A 24,026-nucleotide genomic window follows, 5' to 3' on the forward strand; every position below is an offset into this window, starting at 1 on the left:
ACCATCTAACGGCCATTTTATGTATTACACTTGTTCAATCCAGGAGAGATAGATAGATAGATAGATAGATAGATAGATAGATAGATAGATAGATAGATAGATAGATAGATAGATAGATAGATAGATTCTATTTTTTTTCCCCACTCGATATTTTTTTCAACATCATCATCATCATCATCAACAGTATAATAGTCAGCCTAAAATGGCACATATATTTCAAAATACTAATAAAAATGTATAAATACATGTAACATTTCCTTATTTTTAGACAGCACACACAATGCTATTACAGTTAAATAACATAACAGCAACCAAAAAACAAATGTCTGAAAAACACCAACTAACAGGAATCAACTAGATTACTGTTGGTTGGTGATTTTATTTAAGATGATCATTTAGGCTTCTGATTGGTTGAGCCGCCATCGGTTTCACATGGAATCCCTTGCAGCTTTGGCGTTCAGTCACTACATTTTTTTTTTTTCTGCACGCGCTCGGATACGGCTACTCATGCATAGGAATACCATTGTGAGATGTTAGGAAACGAGGGTGTCAACACTAATGCATTGACTGCCTTTGCTTATGAGCATCTGTGAATAGCTGCTCACTCGGTTCAGTGTGATGCGGAGTTCAGCGTTGCAAGGAGACGTCCAGTATACATGTGCATAACAAAACACATCTGTGCAACCTTGCATCATAGCAAAGAAATCAGCATAGTGTATCTAAGGGGGATGGGGAGGCGGTGGGGTGGGGTTGCATCACCTTGTTGCCATGCAAACAAATTATGGAGCGAGTCGTCGCTTGCGACAGCCTCATGAATCATCGAGGCTCAAGGTATGTAAATAGGAATGGGGTAAACAGTAGGACGCGGCACCGCAAGACATGCGCATTAATGCAGCTTCTTCAAGGCCCTTCGGTCCCACAATGAAAAGTGTGATGATAACAGAAGAGGAACTGACAGTGTGAATGGCTGCTCAGGACAATATGAGCGCCACAATTAACTCAACACCGACAAAGGGATTTGGTAATTGCAGAAATATCTATACTGGCCGCTAGATGACAGTGTCACTCTGTACATCATTGCCTGTGAAGGCTTAGTACAATTGAGAAGGCAGCCAGTGTCACAGAAAGGATTGTGTACAGCTGTATACACCAGGCGATGGGCTTATTTTATATATGTTTATTTTTGGACTGTAACACTTGGGCGCCTGGCTCACTTCAAGTGGAATATTTCCTGCAGCCCAGTTTTCACAAGCGTCATTTAACGCAGTTAATCTCGGCATAGCATAGCACAGAAAAGCAGAGCATAAAGTGGAATAGTGCAGCATAGCGCAACACAAGTGAGACGTAATAATGATACATTTTATTTACAGGCGACTTACAAAGGCAGATAAAAACAAAGAAGCAAAAACAACATGACAGTGATATCAAATAAAAAGGGATCAAATTTAATATACATCGTGAAAAGTGTGTAGAATCAAACGAATAGGGGATTTGATGTGTTGAGGGTGCGGAGATCGTCCATTTTGTGGCTGTAACGGCTTGAGCAGGGCTCTTCAATCCTGTTCCTCGTGGTCCGCTGTCCTGCCTGTTTTCCATTTCTCCCTGCTGCAACACATCTCATTCGAAAGATCAGATAATAGTAATCCAGGTCCTGAAAGTGACAACCCTGCCGCAGTTTGGCTTTAGCGTAGGATGCAATAACAAAGTTATGTAGCATAGCATCAAGTTTAGTGTAGCATCTCATAGCCTTGTGTAGCACTGCGTCAGTAACCTAGCATCGCGCAACACAGCGTAGCACAGTGTCAAGTAGTATCGTAAAGCGCAGCACAGCATAGCGAAGGATAGCTCAACAAAGCGTAGTGTAGTTTAATATAGTGTAGCATAACATAAAATGTAGTTTATCATTTTGTAGAACGCTGTAGTACAGCATAGCACTAAAGACTGACCATTTCAAAGCCACAATATTTAACCCCAGTAACGCCTTGTTCATGTTTTTTGATACTATCTCTCTGACACATTTTATTCACAAAAAAAGCTTGTTTTTAGTCTATTTTTAACATCACACAATTCCAGTAACAGTTTGGGGGAAAAAAAAACCCTATAGAGTCCTTAAGAATCAGAATTCACATAACACACAACATTCATACTTCCTTCCGATTGTTTCTCATTAAGACAATAATGATGAGTCAGAGTATGTTGCGCTTGAGTATTTTTTGGGGGCGGCCGGGGGGTCCTTATAGGAGGAGCGTCTTGGAATGGTCCTGATAAGACCTTTAACAGGGGACAAGGCAGATTTGAAGGGACACCTTCGATTGCGCCTGCCCTTTGTGAGGGGATAAAGAGGTGAAGGGAGCTGACAATGGATAATAACTTGATGTACGACTGTGCTGCACTGAGCCTTAAACGTCTTATCTAAATTCATACGCCGCCGCGTGGCGTTTATCATTCTGCCCGCGCCGCCTGGCAGATAATGGACAAAAGGAAATCAATAAGTTAGAAAATCGCACCGAATCATGGGCCAGCCCTGATGAATTCTCCATATTCTCACATGCGTGCCAGATTGACTTTGCGAGGGAAGGCATCCTCTTTTACTTGGCTTATATTGCATTTGCTTCACATTGCATGACGAGAATACACGAGCGGCGTACAGAGGAATACAATTCGCGTGTGCACTGGTGCGCGCACATTGCACAATGATAACGAACGCTTCCTTTTGAATATACACTCACCGTTGTATCGTGGAATGAGTGCGCAGTGCTGCACTAAAATCGCACGCGATGTGAGGACTGAAAGTATTTAGCCCTCAACAATGATTCGCATCAATAACTTGGTTCTGTCTTCTGTTTTCACTCAAACAATCTTGCAACCATAACTGTCGACATAATTCTTTCTATTCAATGTTTGGCCCTAAAAAAAAAAAAAAAAAAAAAAGAAATAAACGTGACGCCATGTGCCACTCTGGTGTTAATCCATAGTGTGGCATACAAAGCACACAAATCCGTCCAAAAACATGCAAGTAGCTCATTTGTGAATTTCACAGCAAGGTAAACATACCCACTCTGACACACTTGACAATTATATATCAGCTTAATTATACGAGCACAATCTCACACAAACAGACAGCCGTGGAGAAAAAAAAAAAACAACCCTTCTTGGATTTGCAAACGTGTAATGTACATACAACAATCTGCTCAGTGTTTGTTGTGACAGTCATTGGCAGTCATGATTGTCATATTGTGTCTGAAACATGACATTGCATTGAGAATGTGTGCACATTCTACATCGACTACTCCCTCCCCCGTACCCCTCAAAAAAACTACTTTTCATTCAACCAATGGTACAAATATAATAATTAAATCAAAATTTTGGTACATGTATTAATGTAAATTGTTGCAGAGAGTCATAGCTGACACAATGCTGTCATGAAGAAGCAGTCACGTGACTATAATCATCAGTTCGGAAAACAAATAAGTTCAATTTTATGAATTAACCTCTGTTAAATGGACTTTTTATGACATTTTAACTCACATTGTATAGTACAGTAGTGTGGTCAAATGTCACCCACTCGGCATCCATTGCAGCCCGCTCATCCTGGAAGGGGGATTCCCCCATCTGCGGCCCCTTCTCAAGGTTTCTCATTTTCCCCCGGATGTTTTTTTTTTTTTTTTAGTTTTCCTTGCCCTCCTGGGGGTTAAGGTCAGGGGATGCCGTTAATATTGGTCAACTGTGGGCATGGGAAGTCCTTTGAGACTATTTATGATGATGGGCTATAGAAATAAATATGACTTGATATGACAAAATATGACTTCTTTGCATCCTGAGATCAGAAAGCCCATCTCTTAGTACATGCCAAACTGTGTCGCTGTTCCTCCAAATTGTTGTCAATAAAGTTGTGAGTATCCGTCTCCGAAGAACTGCTATCCGTAATCCCTTCTCTGACCAGCTACATGTCGTTTTATCTCCTCTTACAGATTTGATATTTGGGCAAGGTCCACAAAGGATTCGAAAGCACACAACGTGGACTTCAATAGCCCATAAACACATGCATGGAGGTCATCCTGTTTGTTTGTGCATAAATATACAAAATGGGCACTGTTTCAAAAGCAGCCCGAGGACAAAACTGGCCCGTCCTTGGTGTTTCTTTCTGTGGTGATCAGAGAAGACGAATCTGTTTAGTCTTTAGTGGGTGACTGGTTAGCATGTCCGCCACGCAGTGCGGAGGTGCATGGTTCGAGTCCAAATAATCTGTAAGGCATTCATTTAGAATATAGATCTTTTAAGATGAGTAATAATTTATATCAAAGTGTTTCGGGTCATCGTGTGCGATATATTTTCCATGATCGTTCCAGTGGTAACCCCTCCTTTATGCTGCTTTGGCCTTCAAATCAGAGAAACCAGCTTCATCTTCAGACTATTTAAGTTTAACCATGACATTATAATTCATATCCCCAAAGGTCTTGTCTGTGTTCGGGTCTAAGAAGTAGATTCAGTTCAGACATTGAGCAATGAGTGACACTAATCATCATTCCACTTTGTTACGAGAGCGAGCGTCGGGAAAAAAAAAAAAATGAAAGCTGACTTTGTCCTCTCGTGCCTGATGATCATCTGTGGTGGATGAAAACCTTCAAGCTTCGTCAACCTTCGACACAAAAGTACACGCACACGTTCTTGGCTAGCCTCGAGGAAATTGTGTCAAATGGTAACAACTAATGACCCGCAGACACAAGTAAATGTGGAGCAATGAAAGGCTATAAATAAATAAAAATAACTGGCCTTTGTTTTGCCGACATGGAGAAGTGAGCACAGCAGAGGGTGACTGGAAAATGAGACAGCCTTTGCAAAAAATAAGTGTGGTTAATCCATCAGACGCCAGGCCTCATTACGGCTGCGGCTGCCCCAGAAGGGAGAGGCCTTTATCTCGGCTTCCTGTTCTTATTAGTAGCACTCAATTAAAGGATGGCAACAGTTGTTATTTCATCACAGAGACCAAAGTAATTCTCTCGCCTGCATTGTATGTGCATCAGCCACATTTCGAACACTAATTGGGCACAGGTATTAAAATAATTGGTACAGCATCAAGGCAGGTAGGTTCTGGAAATGAGAGGCAATCACAGCAGTTGCTTCTCAAAGTTTTATTTGGAATGCTCCGTGCCAGGTGAAGGAGATGAACGAAAGGGGACCAAGTAGCAAACCTAGGGGTGCACCATGGAATGGGAAGTTGTGCCATCTCCAAACTACGGAAGTAATTTTTGATTCATTTGATAGTTAACTATTTGCCAAATATTCGATTCCATCTCTAGATGTTGGACTTTTCTTCAACTGTTTTGAGTGCAGTGAAGAGTTTATTGAAAAGTCATGGAATTAACTTAAAATGATAAGAGCCTGATTGGTTTATAAAGAAGGTAAACTACAGATCCATGAACATTGGCATACACTTTAAGAAGTGTACAAATCTATGAACAGTTTTGCTTTTCAGGGTCGGTCCCTCCTTATGGCGGCCACAGCTACCCCTCTTCCGGCAACACTTTTGGGAAGAATTTGCAGCACCTTCTAAGTTGTAATTCATCAGAAAGGTGTTTGATGATCTTCACACCCAAAGTCCTCCAGGCATTCTATTATGGCTTTATAGCTCCGCGCTAGAACTGTCACCACCGGGTTAATGGTTAATTCTTCAAAATGTCTCGCTAAGAAACAAAATTGAGCTTCATTGGCAACTAATGGGCCTAGTCCAACCCACCGTTGATTGATTAAGTCTTAATGCTTTTGTCCATCTGTAAATGTCCAATCCTGATTTTTTTTTTCCCCAGCTGCAGCATCCACCATTTCACTGACAGCCGCCAAATCCCAATTGGATGCTGCGTCTATTTTCGGAAACCAGAGCAATTTTAGGGAGGTGGTGACACAAAACACGGGAGCATGAGGTGCGCCATCTGCACACTGTATTATTCATACTTCCTTATTAAAAGAACCTCACACTCTTCCAGGGCTGCTGCGAAGAGAAAGAGGGCTGCGGCATTGAGGATGAGAAGCTTTCAGAGTGACGCACGAGCCAATTGACCCATCAAGAATTTCCACATGATTGCATTATGTAGCATGTTGCAGTGCGGCTTGTCCATCAGGGCGCACACTTTAGCCGAAGAGAGGTCGACGGGATGGGTTCTAACCGTGCAAAAGACAAACTATTACGGCTCACCCGACTGTTAGATTGAGTCTCCATTTTTTTTTTCCCATGGCAGAGCATCTGCAGGTACAGACTTGTAGTGCCTCAGTGGGGCAGCAGAGGTCAGCGACTGACAATGGAGGCCACCCCTGCCGCTCAGGGCCAAGGAATGTTGAGGTCTGATGACAAAATGATACATTGATGGCAAATTAGCCCATCTCCAAACTAGGACAGGGGCCTTCAGTTATCACCACGGGAAACAGTGACAGCCAGTGAAAGGAAAGCAGGTGACCTTTTCAATAATGTCACAGTGCAGGGTGTCGTTTATAAAGAGAGGCTTCTGCCACCATTTGACAGAATGAAAGGTATCAGCTCGGCCCCGACACTCGGATTAAGGTGGTTCCATGAAGACCCTAGAGACAGACACCCAAAGATACCCTTTGTGTGCATTCATTCAAATTTCCAATCTGTCAGGAATTGTAGTTGAACATGGGAGAAGATCATAATGGCTTTACAACAGACTTGGTGATGCAGCATGTAGTTCATCACCAACATTTCCACGCGCCTTGCTCAAAGTAACCGTAAACAATTGTACGCCCGTGATCACGAGGCAGCTCCTGTTTATTGGTGCAGAAGCAGCAGCCATGTTAGTTAGAAGACCTTGTAAATACTGCAGTGCGTGCTGCTGCTGTAAGCAAGGTGTTTGCGTTTATTGGTCAGGTCGTCACTTTATGAAGTTCAGTGAAGCTGACATGCAACAGTTTACGGGGGGCACGGCCACATCAAATATGGCGGACACGCTCCCGACCGGAAAAGTACTCAAAGTGGGGTCTGTGTATATAGTCTGTGTTATGGCTTAAAAACCGTTCACTTTTTTTTAATGGTACCATTTCAAGATGACACTTCCCAGGTGTCCAATCTGTTGCTTCATTGTCTTCTGAATCACATCCGTAACCTACATCAAGTTTAGTAAATATTTGACCAGTGATTGGTGAGCTAAATGGATGAGCAAAACCAGCTAGCTTAGCTTCACAGTTCACACAGCTAGCTTAAACTTCATCTGATAGCTGGAAATAAACGGCGCAGATGTTGTGTCTCGTTTTGAGTTTCAAACCTTATGGGTTGAATATCAGCCTTTTTCTTTTTCCCCGATTTCATCAAAACGATATCCCTTAAAGTCAGATTTGTAGATTTTTGCTCAACAGGCATGACGTACACACAAAAGAACTTATTCACACTAGATTTAAAAAAAGAAAAGATTTTCAAATGTAAACATTTTAAGGTAAGGAGACGATGTCAAAGTCGAGTCTCGTGAATGCCGAGTCACAGTCAAGTCGAGTCTTTAATAATTTTATGCCAAGCAAATTGCAAGTGATAAAATTAGCAATTTAAGTTGACTGTAGTCCAAGCCATCCTCTGCTTATGATTGTGCCCCTGTGGCTTCTACAGACTCTCATTGTGTGTGTTTGTGCTCTAATAAGGCTTGCAGAAATGGCACATTTGAAATGAAGACACTGAGTGCTGCTCTTGGGGGTAAAAATAAGAATGTGAGCACTGCGGGTCATCCAATTAGACAGCCAGGCGGTCGTTTTCTCGTAGCCTGCCTGCGAGTGGGTTATATTTACATTCAACAGACAGTAAACAGTTGCTAGAGGAGGTGCTGTCATGCGAGGGGGTGGTCTCATCATCGGTATGTCGAAGGTTATTCAACAAGCTAACGGGTCTGAGAGCGGCCGAAACAAACCAGTTGACCCCCCCCCCCCACACACACACACTGTCATGCACTCACTCACCCACAGACGACCCTATTTCTATCAAATATAGCTATCCAGTCCTTCAGCGTACTTTCATTTAATTAGGGTCTGATCACGAAATGCTCTCTATCCACAAACACAATGAGCCATGCGTCAGCCAACACAAATGGATTCCCACGGCGCTCCGGCAGATAACATCTCTGCCAGCGCCTTGGCCAACCCCCGCAGGAGATTTTTCTTCCCCGCCTTTTCTTCAGGCGCTGGCACGGACCAATGCGAAGAGGGGGCCTAATTAAGGGCCATTCCTCCAGGGGGAGTCTCAGAAAGCAGCCGCAATATATGCATAGCCTGATATGCGGCCAGGTTGGTCTTTTTTTTTTTCCCCCCATTTTTGTCCGTCTGGGACAGCTACATAACATGCCGCTTCCCCTGCTATAGACAAAGCCAAACGCAAGTTTGCACTTCTGACGTTTTGTGCACAGAAATATATATATCCTAATTGCATCCTTAGCAGTATGCACCATCGCCGATTCAAGATGATGCAACATCACTGTACCAACACAATGCTAAACATTATTAAGTCCCTAGCGCTGTGAATTAAGAATGAGCATTATTATCTTTGTATAGCATTATGCTTCGCAAGTGTAGCAAATGACTTTTCAGCCTGAATGGATGAATTAAATACTATTTTCCAGCTTTGGGGGGGAAAAGAAAAAAAAAAAAAAGGGAAAAAAGCTGTGCTGTCCTTGAGGGGCTTCCGAGGCTGGAGCGGCGATAAGCAAGCGGACCCCATTCTCTTCTCATTGCCGTTCTTGACAAACACAAAGCTCACATGTGGCCAGCCTGACAGAAGCATTTACATAAGCTTGCATCCACGACCATTGTGATGATAATAGGCGTGTGATCATCAGTGTCAGCAAACGGAAAAATAAAAGTCCTCTCGTCCATACAAATGGATATGTCAGCCGGAGCATTAGCCTGCGCTATAAGTGGCCCCAGAGGTCATCCCGGCAAAGCACAGAGGCGACGGTAAATGTGGCACAAGAATTTGTTAGCTCGCTCGCGCCGTCTAAACTCAACAAACAGAGAGAGAAAAAAAAAAGATCCCAGCTGAGAAGCGACACTTAAATCTGCCCAAACATGCTCATGTGTCCATGTAAGTCATCTTTAATGGTTCCCGTTAAGACCCGATGCGTCTCTTTTTCCGCCTATGCATCATCTCCACACGCTCGGGAAGAAGACGATGAGTGGAAGCTAATGCTGGAGTATGACCTTGCACCAAAGACATTACGATAAATACAAGTGACTTGCACGAAAATGACGGTTCAGTGCCAGAAATCGAAACACTGGCGAGTGCAAAGTAGGGGTGGAAATCACAAACTGCATAATATGATTTTCGATTTATGGACATGTAGGATACATCTGTGTACAACTAAATTAAGGTATGGCAAAACAACTTTATTCATATGGCACATTTCCATACCAAAATGAACGTACAATGCCATCGAAATGACTCAAAGACCGTCTTGTAAAATTGATTTTTAAAATGCCTAAAAGATCTTAATCAAAGGAATGTGAAAAAAGCTACTTTTTTTTTCTGCAGCATAACAGCTAAATGCTGCTTCACCATGTTTGTTTCAGCCTGAGTTTTCAAGCCTCACAGCCCTACTGGGTTGATATTCAATTAGCATTTTCCTTAATATATTCAGGACCAAACCGTTTTGTGATTTATGGACCGGTAGCAAAATCTTAAAATCGATTCCGCGGCGGACTGGAAGCCACTTTAGAACCTTTCGGACTGGAATATGTTCTGATCTCTTTGCTCTGGTTATAACCCGAGCTGCAGTTTTCTGAATGATCCGCAGCAGAAGACCATCACAATAATCCAGTCTACTGGAGATAAAAGCATGAATGAGGTTCTCCCGGCCTGCATGGATCACGCAACCCTTCAGTTTGGCAAAAGGCTGTTTTCATGATTGATTTGATATGACTGCTGAAGGTCAGACCCGAGTCGATCTTCCAATGTGACGTCATTTGAAATAAGGCACCATGGCCAACAACGCATCTAGTCAGGGCTCCGCATAAGTGGCCAAGGAATAATAATAATAATCATTTAAAAAAATGCATGACTCAAGGGGGGCCATTACGATATGTTACATGGTAATCGTTGTGGAAGGGAAAAAAAAAAATAGTATGCTTCCATTTGTGTCCAGTCTGATCCAGGTGTACCTCACACCACTTAAAGGCACCTGTGGGACCCCAAGTTTAGCTTAGCGCTCATTTTGCAACCACTCTGAGTGCCCGGTGTGGTAACGTGACACCTCATCTGTGGGCATGGCCGCTGGCAAAAGCACGTTGCCCACCCCACGCTCTGATTCTTATGCAGATGAGAGGCACGCTGCATCCAGGGAACCTGGCCAAACCTCCCTCCGACACCGCTATCATATCAGCCCCAAGGCATAGCTACTTATATATGTTTGATAGACTGTTACATGAAGTTCTCGCTCACCTTGCAGCCATTCCACATGAAACATGATGGGGGGATTCATAAATATTTGATGCCGGCCTTGTTTTTCTTCCTATATGCACACAGTAAAGCCCGGTAAACAAAAGAACACAGCGAAACCTGCAACGGAAATGTTTTCTCGTAAAGCATGTCTCAAATGTTGAGCAAAAAAAGTAGTGGTAAGCAAGACTTCAGACATCTTGTGAGGCTTCGGTATATTTTTTAAAGGGCCATTTACGCCGTTGTGGGTGTGAACACAACCTACATCATTCACAACCAATCAAAGTAGCTACCCTCATTCTCTTCAAATGTGGGGATAAAATTATTTTATGTGGTCGCTCGTTTTTGGAGGGTTTCAACAATCGCGTGGTCTGGAAATGATCCGCGTAATGAAGAGGGCTTCGCAAAACGCTTTGCAAGACAATAAAGCTCTTAAAATATGCAATGCCATCAAAGAGTGGTGGAGAAAAAAAAAGGCAAGTACATGTGAATGTCACACCTGATATTAGCTGAAGGTTACAGAGCTCAGAACGGCTTAGTCATTATTACTCAATTAAACATTCCTTACCTCTGGAGACCATCTCCTGCGGTTGCCAGGGAAACCGACGGGCCTCCCTGTGTGGCTGGCATTCATGTGCCGCTCCTAGCTGGATGTTTGGATGGGATTTTTCCGGGTTACCCTTGGACCTGACATTCAAGTTTGATTGCAGCAATTTTTTTTTCCTTCCCCTCACACTGTGCCAAATTTAAAATGCAGTGTTCTTGTAACTCTATCAAAGGCTTAGTCATATTATTGACATCACAAGAAGTTTATTTGAAGAGATAATGTCTCATTTGAATAGAGGAATAAAATGCCCGATTCAGGAGGGAGATGAGTTATTCATATTGTGTAGCCTGATTTTTGTGTTGGCCGTAGGTTGAGGGTCCAACTGATACCATCAGAGAAGCATCCTAAACATTTTTTGAAGAGAACTGCTTCTGCACTTTTTAAATGTTTTTATATAAATTGTTTGGATGGGATTTTTCCGGGTTACCCTTGGACCTGACATTCAAGTTTGATTGCAGCATTTTTTTTCCTTCCCCTCTTGCTGTGCCAAATTTAAAATGCAGTGTTCTTGTAACTCTATCAAAGGCTTAGTCATATTATTGACATCACAAGAAGTTTATTTGAAGAGATAATGTCTCATTTGAATAGAGGAATAAAATGCCCGATTCAGGAGGGAGATGAGTTATTCATATTGTGTAGCCTGATTTTTGTGTTGGCTGTAGGTTGAGGGTCCAACTGACACCATCAGACAAGCATCCTAAACATTTTTTGTAGACGACTGCTTCTGCACTTTTTAAATGTTTTTATATAAATAGTCATGTCTCTGGAGTGCCCGCCCAAACTTAACAACCAAGCAAATCTTATTAGGCGCCTTGAGAAAAGAGTGACCTGACTTGTGAGTTTTTTGAGATCCAAAAAGGAGTTGGCCCAAGATTGTCTTTGCCTTTCAAGCAAAAAATGGATACGCAGTCAACTCCATTCGAATCACAGCAAGCAGCAATTTTGCTGCTGCAAAACAATCGTTTAAAAAAAAAAAGGAGCGGCTCCAAGCGGTTTATTGCTACTCCTGATTCAAGTTTACTGTCGAATTGAACAAAGACGTGAATTTAAAACAACCACAAAACACAACGCAAAATGCGCCCCCCCCCAAAAAAAAAAACGGATAACGAATAGCATCAATGTTGCTGCGTTACAAGCTGTCAAGAAACGAATATATGAACACAAAAAGTGCAGCAACACATGTAGACAGACAATGTAACACCGTCACATTTTCAACACCTAATATTACTGTCAAAGCCACAAAGCTAAGCAGACATGCAATGACGTTTTTCGTTTGACTTTGGGGCACCTTCGTGTTTGTAAAAGGCAGAATCCGCCGTAGAGTTCTGGTATTGAATCTCGTAGGTGTACCTAATGAAGTGTCCTACGGCGTGTGTACTGTGTCCATTTAAATGGCATCATTAAACCGGCGTTAATCTTTTCTTTGATAAAAAATATTTTTCTGCATCACACACACACACACACACACACACACCGCCTTGAGAAAAGAGTGACCTGACTTGTGAGGTTTTTGAGATCCAAAAAGAAGTTGGCCCATGATTGTCTTTGCCTTTCAAGCAAAAAATGAATACGCAGTCAACTCCATTCGAATCACAGCAAGCAGCAATTTTGCTGCTGCAAAACAATCGTTTAAAAAAAAAAAGGAGCGGCTCCAAGCGGTTTATTGCTACTCCTGATTCAAGTTTACTGTCGAATTGAACAAAGACGTGAATTTAAAACAACCACAAAACACAACGCAAAATGCGCCCCCCCCAAAAAAAAAAACGACCATGCGAGTTGGTAGGACGGTTTGCAGGGGCGGATGGAAATTACTGACTCGCTGTGGCGACCCCTGAATAGGGACGTGCCGAAAGGAGAAGAAGAATCTTTTCTTTGATAAAAAATATTTTTCTGCATCTCACACACACACACACACACACACACACACACACACTCACACACGCACGTGCACACACGAGTGAGCAGCAAACACACACAATCTGATCATCTCATTTGAAATTCTCTTAGTTGAGTCGCTCCATAAGACGAGTCTGCGGGGGGACGCGATGATATATGGAGCTTCAAAAAGGAGGCTAATGACTGGAGCCGAGTTAATTAATCTCACTAAAGACGCAGCACGCACACTTAGACGAAAACACACACACACACAAATGCAAAAATGTTGATGTTTATTTGTTATCGTCATAAAGCCTCTCAAGCGGCATGAGAATACCGTGTCCCGATATCACGCCACGCGGCTCTTGGAATCAGCGAGTAACGTCACAAAAGCCGAGTCGCAGCACGATCACTTTGTTGGGTAGTCGAGTAACACGCAAATTTACTCTGTCACACTCGCGCAAGTAAATTTGGGGGATAACTTTTTCAGAGATTTTTTTTATTTATTTTTTTTTGTCAATAAGAATCACCGCTTCGACCTACATTGCGCTGTAATTAGTATTTTGGCTCCTGAAGAGCCATGGAACATGTGTTTTCTATTTCTATAGCTAAAGAGCTGCTTTATTTTGTAAGGTTAATTTGTTATTGTGAAGGTCACACCGGACGTTGTTGCGTGAGACACTTCCTGTTTCACGCAACTTTGTGTCGGACTGCAACTTCGTGTCGTAAGGCAAGCACAGCCTGTATGTAAATCTATTAAATTTATGCAACGTTAGTGGGGTGTGTTCGCCGTATATTTACATTCGAGGGGCGTTCCAATTGTTTACGGTTAGCATTTACGAACAGCGATTAGCACATTTGCTCGTTAACGTTAGCTACACTAGCGTAGCCACGCATTCGTCACATATCAGACCAGTGGGGCTCATTGTCTTGCCACGTTTAATTTTCCAACAACGTGTAAGTGTTTTTATGTGTGTCTGTTACAGTTTTACACCTTCTTGACTCGCCTCAACGTTGAATAAATAGCAAGAAACATCAACGGGTGTGGTCACTGGCGGAGTTATCCGTCTGTGTAGCCGCAATGTGGACGTGGCGAGGGCGGAACATTTAGCTTTCTGAACACCGTAACACATTTCTGTACAAGTACAGTGACTTTACAACAGCACCTTACCGTCTTTTACACCACAATTGTAAAACACTGTTAAATATGTATCAATATGATTTATGTTGACAGTTCAATCAGTCAGTTAGCAATAAGAGTAGTGATTTAAACTGTAGTAATTTAATTGCATAAAACTATGCGTTGATGTAAATTTCTGATGTTAAAAGAGTATGGTACTGTATTTAAAAAAAAAACAAACAAACAAAAAGGCACCACCAGCAAATGGCTCTCCTCTCTAAATGTTGTCAACTTGGAAAGAGACTCTGGATGACCACCTGATGTTTTTCCATCAGTAATGCATTATTTGCGCCGTCAAACACAGACCGGAACCCTGCAGCCGAGGTCAAAGGCTTGCTTACCTCCGTAATAGCCCGCTATTTTTTTTTTTTTTTCATAAACGCCATTTCATCCGGAAATCCATTTGTGCCAACGCGCCTGCTGTGGGTTCAGTGAGGAAAAAAAAAACCCCAAACAAAAAACGTCACGCTTGCTCATCTTTCACCTCCCAGTCAAAATTGCTGCGGGCTTGACTGCTTCTTTGACACAAAGTGCCTTTTAGGAGGACAATTTCGAAGTGATGTCTTCACAGAAAATATGTCATTTCCCAGTCACTACTCTGCGCAGTTTGTAAGGGAAGCTAATCAGTGGGTGTGTTTGTTTTAATATGTTAATATGCACGTTCCCTGTGATGAGGGATTTTGCATTTGGAGCCAAGTGGGGGTCCGTGGCCCACCAAATCCAGCAGATGGCACTGGGGTGGAAAAAAAGAGAAGCTAACTATCGTTACTGAATATGCAAGTGCCAATTTGTTGGGGGATTTTGGGCGAGCATGTTAAAACGTACTCGCAAATATGGTCGAACGTACCGCAGTGACCCACCAAATCCAGTAGTGGGTATACAAAAACTTTGATATGTGGTAGTTGGCTTGAGAAATGTACAATATCATCACCTACTGGACCGATGTGGAACAGCATCAACATGATTTTTCAATCAAACAGGCATCTTCAGGATTGTAGTAGCCCAAGAGTTTTTCCAAATAACAATCTCACAGTCGATGCTTCTTATTGATATATCATCATCATCATCATCATCACTTTTTTTTTTGTTTTCATCTCAGGAAGACTGATGTTTGCTTGCAACACATTCAACGTATGAGTACCTCGTGTGTGTGTGTGTGTGTGTGTGTGTGTGTGTGTGTGTGTGTGTGTGCGTGTGTGTGCGCGTTTGTCTTTCGGACATCTCAGGACAATTGTGCCCGAGTGGGTGTGTGCATTATTTATCATGTGCGGCATGTTGAGGTTATTGCGGCTTTCCGCTAGAAAGCCTCCAAATGAAATCTGCATCACAAATGCGCATGACTCACTCCTGTGTTTACCCTTGTGGAAAAAAAAAAAAAAAACCAGAAAAAAACGAACACGCGCTGCTAAGAGAGTACATTTTCAAATCCCATTAACCTGTGGCTGCATCCTCGCGCCAATGTTCTGGATGCATTTCAGGTCTTGACCTGACATGTCATGTCTCCTGGGTGTCTTTGCGCAGGTTAACGTCATTCAAATATGTCAAAAGGGAGCAGCTGTCAGCTCAAGGGGAATAAGATACAAAAAAAAGAAAAAAAAAAGGAAGATTATGGCTGTGTTTGCAATCTTTGGATGAAACTCGAAAAAACTAAATTAGAACTCAATGCGGACTTTGGATTCCTGACTTTGGATTTTCTTGTCTGCGTTAATCAACATTTTTGTCAAGGAAATAAAATGAAAACAAAAATGCTTTTCAAACTGAACTGAAACTACGTCTTATATTTATAACAATAATTAAAAGCAACCGTCTCTGTGTGCCCTGCGATTGGCTGGCAACCAGTTCAGGGTGTCCCCTGCCTACTGCCCGAAAAGGGCTGGGATAAAGCGGATCAGAAAATGGATGCATAGATTAAAAGCAACTGTAATTGCCACGGAAATGTCCTTCCTCTCTGAGTTTATTTTAGATGTATGAGAATTAGAATTTACTTTTCTGTATGACACAATACTTGGTGACATTAAAAAAAAAAAAAAATTACTTGTGTCTTGCACTCGATACTCCATACTCCGTATTAAAAAAAAAAAAAAACGAACACTAAAACTAATAAAAACTAAATTGAAATGAAGCATTATCGAAAATTTAAAAACTAATAAAAACCAACAAACCGGCCGTAAAAACGAGTTCAATCTAAGTGCGGTTTAACAAAACAAAAAGGCAAAATGAAATGCAATCTAACCGTGATGTGAAAAAATCCGAAACGATGATCGCCTTTGCCTCACTCAGCGGCAAAGATTTGAATCCAACAACTGCCAAGGTAGATGTGCCAACAACTGGGCGCTGCCCCGTCGTGAACTCAACAATGTAAATCTCATGTCAAATCACCTCTGGATGACCTTGGGCAAAATGTGACCTTTTTTTTTTCTATTTTTAATGAAGTCATGAATCTCCACAGGGCTGAGCAGAAAATATGGAGAGGATCATTTTTACCCCCCAGCAAAGCCATTTGTTGACTCGACCCACCTGCCGGCCGCTCATTGTTGACTCTGCCGAGGCCAGTCGGTATTGGAAAGGCTCCACGCGGGTGCGTATCGACCGGCCCGAAAGTGGACCGCTCCCTCCATCTCGACTGTGTGTCACAGCGAGTCGATTAAAAACCGGAAGGCCCGTTCGATGACACCGGCCGGCAGAAGTGACAGCTGGAGGAGGACTGGAAAGAGAGTCGAGTGGGATGGAGAGGTGAAAAGATGCTCCTGTCATTCGGTGGAGCACCCCCCCTGAGCGCACACCTTCTGAGTTGCCGACACAAATGCAACATGTCCTTTCTCACTTGTCGTACGGCAATGCGACAGTCTAAACTCGTAACGTAGGAATCTAAACGTCGCCCACTGTGCCAAATCTGCGATCGATGATCACCAAAATTTATGTCGACATCTTAACTTTGTGTATCACATCAACCTCTGAAAATATTAGAATGATCACCCACGTATGAGGGATTTTAGGGACCGTACAATGCAGCCGGCTTTCTTAATTGGCTGGATTGATCGTTCGTGAAATGGGTGTCTGTAGGTACTTTATGTTCTGACTGTACGCTAAGTGGCAGTGTTGCTATAAAAACCCACTTCTGTTCTTGCTTAGTCTGTCCTTTAAAAAAAAAAAAAAAAAAATCAATCTTTGGTCCTCCGTCCCAAAAATGGGCGTCCATCTGGGACGGACGGATGGACCGTTCCCTCCCTGTGCCGTCCGTACCGGTAATGCTCATCTCTGTGTGACACAATACAACTCAGTCAGTGACAATGTAAGAGAACTATTGAATTAAAAAAAAAAAAAAAAAAAGAACACAAGAACACACAAACTTCTAATCATATATTTAGGAAGTAATCTGCCCAACAAATAATGTCAGAATTTCAATATCAGGATCAAACAGAGAAGGGCTGCTGGTGAAACCCGGTTTGATTACGATGCTGTTGCCAGGGTTACCTGACTCAGTGATACATCGGTCCAGTATTTTGAGACACTGTTTGTCATTCACACACACACACACACACACACACACACACACACACACACACACACACACACACACACACACACACACACACACAAAGTGGAGTGGGATAAGAGGATGCGAAATGTCAAAGGACCCTCAGTCCCATCAGAAAAGATCTTTTTGTTCCGCACTAAAGACCGGTCAGCTGCTGTGCCAGAAAAGGAAGCGGCGAGAATGTCAGGATGTTGGCGCTCATCTTTTCCTGGACCCCCCCACCCCCCACCAAAATAAATAAATAAAAACAATTAAATAAAACAAAAAGAAGGAGAGCCATTAAAGACAAAATAATAATTATTATAATTTTCACTCATGGATGCAGTTCATACACTACACTGTGTGTATGTGGCAAAAATCACTGTTTTTTTTTTTCCACATGATGTCGGTGGGCTGACCTCAGTCTTTGTGTTCAAGCAATTAAAAAATATAATAATAACAGGTGCCCTTTTATGAAATCTTCAGAATTCAATCAGTGTGTAGCGTGTGGGTGTGAGGATGTGCGGGTGTGCTTTGCTTGACAAGAGGTGACGGAGCAGGCGTCTCTCGAGAGACGCAGACACCGATCGGCATCGATCCAGAGGAGCACTCTGGGGGTGCAAACGTCTCCCGGGGAGCAGCCCTGCCCTTGACAAGTCGACTGGACTGACGCACGCGCATGGACTCGCACACATAAACAAACGTGTCTGGCATGCCTCTCTCATCTTCTGTCTCCTCTGCCTCACCTGAGCGAGATCCCGCATGCGACAGGCACTCGCTCATTTCCAATTACCAGGCAGCCAGCCGCCGTTCCGAGACAATCCCTCGCCAAAACTTGATTAGCCGTTCCCATGGCGTCGGCGGGACAGCAGATGAAGTCGGCGGTCGCCGCGCTCGGGGTTATTTTGCAAGCGTATCTCGTTTTCTATCCGCTGACAAAGGACGGAAAACTTTGAACGATCGACAGATCGATATCGTTGCTTTTTATTGAGTAAAATAATTCTGCCCGGAGAAGTTGTTGCATCCCTTCCGAGTTTCAGTGACAAAAATAGAGCAAAAGGAAAAAAAAAAAGGCACAAAAAAGTCATGACAATGTATTGATAGTTTAGCGATTTCAAGAGCACCAAATTAATTATTTTAAAAAAAAGTATCAAAATCAATGCCGCGGTGTGATCTTGCGATATTGTGCACGGCGGCGACTAAATGTAAGATGCTGTCAGCAGCCACAGCGACTGAGGGTATGTGTTTCTGTAGCAACCATCAGCCTATGATAGATTGCCAATGCCACTTTTATGACATCACGCTCAAGACGCGCTTCTTTTTGGACACATACTCGAGCAAGTGAGCTGGCCAATTAAAACTCATCCGCCCAGCGATTGACCGGCGGCTCTTCCCGAGCCAACTGGGTTTGGCTTCTTAGCTTTGGAAAAGGACGGCTGGAAAACCGAAAAAAAAAAGGACGCTGGGGTCTCTCGCCACGTGAGTTGTCCCGGCCGCCACGTGGAGGAGACGAAAAAGAAGAAGGCGAAGAATCCGCAAAGAAAGTCACAATGCGGCGAGAGTGAGAGACAGAAGGTGTGTTCTTTTCCTCCTCATCTGACAACTGCGATATGTGAGGCAGCAGCTGAGACTTGGATTGAAGCAAAGCGCGCCATCTGCCGCCGCGAAAAAGCCGCCATCTTGTTCCTTGATATTAATACTCACGCTCATAGCAAGACGAAACAATCGAGTTTTAAAAAGTGACCGGTGACCAGCAACAGAAATGCCAAAACAAAATAAATAAATAAACAAACAAAAAAATATTCTGAACGACTTCCACTTTAGGACAAAACGGGATATCTCAAAGGTAGATGGAAACAATAAAACCCACCAATAATTCATTCATCTTAACAACACCAACAGCAAGATTTGCTGTAGACCAGAGCACGAAAGCATATCATTTTTTTTTTTTTTTGCAAATAAATGAAAGTACTCTCGGTCCAAAAGAAAAATATGCAACAATGTGTGTCTTCGCTGTACTGCTTACACTGCCGTTGCTTCACTTCCATCAACTAAAATTCTGCATGTTTGGGTTCAAAATGTGGCTGCGTTTGGGATAAATATGACATCTGGTCCGCCTTGTGGATTGAGCCTCTTTTAGCGATAGAGCACATTGGGGTCGGAGTCAGACTCAAACCTCTGCAGTTCTCGGTGTCATGGTGAAAAACAACTTTTCTTTCACCGACGTTAATAAATTCTTCCTTTTCAACACATTGCACACAGTGCTATCTGACCTTTCGACATTTCAGCTGCCCCACACATCCACATGCCAAGTTGTGGTGCAAGTAGGTGTTAACAGACGACGTCTTTATAAAAGGCGTCTCTTTTATAAGAAACGGCAGCCACGCTGGACTTTTTAAAACCGCAGTGAAACGCTGCTAGAAGGGAATGATGTTTATTGGCAAAACATTTTAATGGCATATTACTGAACGTGCTCTCGGAATTCAACCTTGTCAAGATGTACGGTATTTGTTGCTTTTTTTGTATTGTTTGGATAAAAGTGTTGTAACAAACTCTTCATCGATTAGCCGAGACTCAGATTAGTGCTGAAGGAGGCTGAGGGAGGCAGATAGACAGGGTGAAAGCTGGCTAGCTAGCTAGCTTAATAGTTAGCAAGCTAGTTAGCTCCAGATCGATATTTAGATTAGCCGAGACTCAGATTAGTGATGAAGGAGGCTGAGAGAAGCAGACAGACAGACAGACAGAAAGCTGGCTAGCTACAAAGCTGGCTAGCTTAATAGTTAGCTAGTTAGTTAGCTAGTTAATTCCAGATAGATAGACAGATAGATAGATAGATAGATGCTTTTATTTTAAATTCATGGTCGTTAGAATTGGTAAAAGTTGGTAAAACTTTCTTTCAGGTCGTGCTCTTTAATTTTGGCCGTTTTTCAGGTCACCATCAGTGATTTAAATCATGATAAATGTGCTGGCAACTCGGAGCTGGATCAAGCTGAACACACACACACACACACACACACACACACACACACACACACACACACACACACACACACGCACACACACACACACGCACGCACGCACCAACGCACACAAACGTATAGGTTGCATCTAGAACAGTTCACACAGCAGACGCTAGAGGGCGCTGTGGATATTTATTAGCGTGTCTCCTCGATATCTTGCTTCCTGAGGGAACAGACACACACACACACACACACACGCACACGCACACACACACGCACACACACACACACACACACACACACACACACACACACACGCACACACACACACACACACACGCACACACACGCACACGCAGATGCACACGCACACACAACATGCGCAGGTGACATTTAAATATCTTATGAGATGCTCACAGATTGCCTTCGCTGTTGGTGCGCAAAAGAGAGAGGAAGGGCAGTTTGTAAGCGCACCCTTTAGAGGGGATCAAACCAGCTAAATGACACATCAAACCATGAGCCCCAAGCGGTACAGTATCAATACGTCAGCATCAGGTATCGACTGTTCTGCTTTTATCCTTCTCATCTCAGCAACCAATCCAAACATGTTTGATAACACTGTTCCTTTTTAGCAACGTCCGCCTCACAGTGCAGAGGTCGCGGGTTCGATTCCGGGCCCCGGCCACCCTGTGTGGAGTTTGCATGTTCTCCCTGGGCCTGCGTGGGTTTTCTCCCGGCACTCCGGTTTCCTCCCACATTCCAAAAACATGCATGGCAGGCTGATTGAACACTCTAAATTGCCCCGAGGGGTGATTATGAGCGAGAATGGTTGTTCGTCTATGTGTGCCCTGCGATTGGCTGGCAGCCGGTTCATAGTGCGTCCCGCCTACTGCCTAAAGACAGCTCCAGCGCGCCCACGACCCTCGTGAGGATAAAGCGGTTCAGATAATGAATGGATGGATGAAACACATGAAGCAGGAACTACTGTGTTACATTCAAGTCCCAATCAGCAAACAGTAAAACAAAAATAATGCTAATGGAAGACACCACTGCTGTCAAAATAATCCAAAATTAAGAATTACTGTTTCGACAAAATAGTATTTTTAGCTTTGCTGTGGGAATGGACTCCAGTATCAGGGAGCCTTGTATCCTTGTACTCCTATTTCAATATCAATCTGCCCACCTCTACTGGCTGTCATAACTTTGCGTTTGACAAGTTTGGCTCGGGTCGCTTTAAAAAGTCCTCTTCCTGTTCTTGTCTTGTTCACGTGCAGTTTCTGTCCTCAGACAAAATCAACGGGAGGATGGACTCTTGTTTACCTTTGCATCACATCGCAAAGCGTGTGCGGAGGCATGCGAAAGCCTGAGCAGCTTGCTCGTTTGGGACCTCACGCCAGTTTTGATCAATGAAGCAGCAAACGAGGTTGCGTTTCATTGGTTCACGAGCGCCGTAGATAGCGATATGTGCTGCTCCAAAAAATAAAGGGAACGCTCAAACAGCACAATGTAAAGTGTTCCCTTTATTTTTTTTAATATATATTTTTAAAATTATATATATATATGATATGATACACTTTGCTTAAAATGTCAAAATGGAGAACTCTCGACCTCGCTTTACCTTTCTTGCCAACCACAGTGAAAAGATGTTTGGAAAGGGATCAATCAAAGTTAATGAACTTCTCAGAAAGCCTCCTCATCGAATGACAAATAACCTTAGCTCGATTGTCCTGACGCTGCGCGCCGACTCGCCAACCGTCATCTGTTGTGTCTAACGTTGGCGGCGTACCGTTTGCCTCAACACATTGACTTTCTTCTGTTCCTCCTTTGCTCACAGCCAACGATTGCGCAGATGACAACCTGACGACCTTGTACCTGAACATAAAATACAAGAACATGTGTTCATACAGCATTCCCAACGAGAGACCAGACCCTTCGCCAAGGCCAAACAACCAATTGTATAATGTACGTATACAATCTATGTATACTGATCGTCTCCAAAGAGATGTCCTATCTGGTGTTGACTTTGCCCGCAGGTAAACCGGTTACACTGAAAAGAAGCGAGCGATTTGCGGAAACCAATGCGCTCCATTGATTGTTATCAATGCTCGGGCAGCCCACTGTACAAGGTATGTTGCCCTTTTTCCTGCTTACCACACTCAAACGCGTATCCCTCAATCAAATGACTCAAGTACAATTTAATTTTTAGTTGGGATCTTGATCGAATAACTACTACTTTGAAGAACAAAAAAAAAAGTTGGAAGGTTACGCAAGAGCAGTGCAAGTTGCTGTAGGGAATTAACATGCTCCTCAGAGTGAAAAACAATATTAAATATGTAAAAACCAAGGTTGAGATGAGAGTCAAGGGTGCATGTGGATAACTTTTTTTTATGTGCACTTTTTGTATTGTTGCTGCTTTCTGGAGAGTTCTCATGCAAATCAGGTAAAAAAGAAAAGTGCTGCAGGAGTGTGTCAATCAATCACATTTAGTGGCAATTACATGATTTTGATGGTGTGGAACAGAGAAACAGCTCACACAGACAGACACAAAAAACATTCCTCCCCAAATTCTGTTAATGTGTATTTCTATCAGTTTTTTTTTTTTTTGTGATTAAAAAAAAGAACTAACAACCCTTTTAGATTGGAATGATAGTGCATTTTTTTTATTGGACAGCAATGAAACGCAGTTCAATGTGTGCTGCATTTTCAAGATAATTTTCATCCGTTCGTTTTTGGTAGGGTTCGTCCTCGTTTGTGAAAAAATTTTTCATTTTTTTGTTGTTGTTTAAATGTCATCTTCCAGAATAGATGGCCACTCAGTGTCTCTACCAGGCGTATGTTCGCATTGTTTCGACTCAACATAAAAACGTTATTAAGTGCATAGGTGATAGTTTAATTTTTTTCAACATGGTTAATTGTCTTACAAGTATATTGTAAATTGGACTTAAGCAGCCTCATATTTACCAGTTAGAAACAATTTAGCGGGCTGAATTTTCAAAATACATCTGCAGATACAACCAAATGTAAATATCCACCAAAATAACCCGACATGGGCCTCATTATACTCCAAATGGCGGTCTTCCGGTGTCTTTTTTGGCATTGCTTCTAGAGGCTTTTTGGTGAGTCTCCCCATGACAGAAATGCCCAGCAAGCGCCATGTTTATCAGGGAAATTGGCTTTGCATGCTTTTTCAATTTTTTTTTTTTTGTGTGTGTGTGGGGGGGGCTGCAGATACAACCAAATGTAAATATCCACCAAAATAACCCGACATGGGCCTCATTATACTCCAAATGGCGGTCTTCCGGTGTCTTTTTTGGCATTGCTTCTAGAGGCTTTTTGGTGAGTCTCCCCATGACAGAAATGCCCAGCAAGCGCCATGTTTATCAGGGAAATTGGCTTTGCATGCTTTTTCAATTTTTTTTTTTTTGTGTGTGTGTGGGGGGGGGGGGGGGGGGGAAATTTTAAGGTGT

The 24,026-nt window shown here is 42.8% G+C and overlaps 1 long non-coding RNA gene across 2 annotated transcripts; it reads left to right on the forward strand.

Moving 5' to 3' along the window:
• The first annotated feature begins 18,912 nt into the window (after nucleotides 1–18,912).
• Nucleotides 18,913–22,903, forward strand: LOC109529854 (uncharacterized). 2 transcript variants are annotated; one of them, XR_002170898.1, is made up of 3 exons: nucleotides 18,913–19,174; nucleotides 21,847–21,982; nucleotides 22,394–22,903. It is a non-coding gene; the product is annotated as an uncharacterized LOC109529854 (long non-coding RNA). The 2 variants fall into 2 exon arrangements; XR_002170899.1 differs by lacking the exon at nucleotides 21,847–21,982.
• The last annotated feature ends 1,123 nt before the right edge of the window (nucleotides 22,904–24,026 follow it).

This window comes from Hippocampus comes, unplaced genomic scaffold, assembly GCF_001891065.2.
Source record: "Hippocampus comes isolate QL1 unplaced genomic scaffold, H_comes_QL1_v1.1 scaffold62, whole genome shotgun sequence".
Classification (NCBI taxonomy): Eukaryota; Metazoa; Chordata; class Actinopteri; order Syngnathiformes; family Syngnathidae; genus Hippocampus; species Hippocampus comes.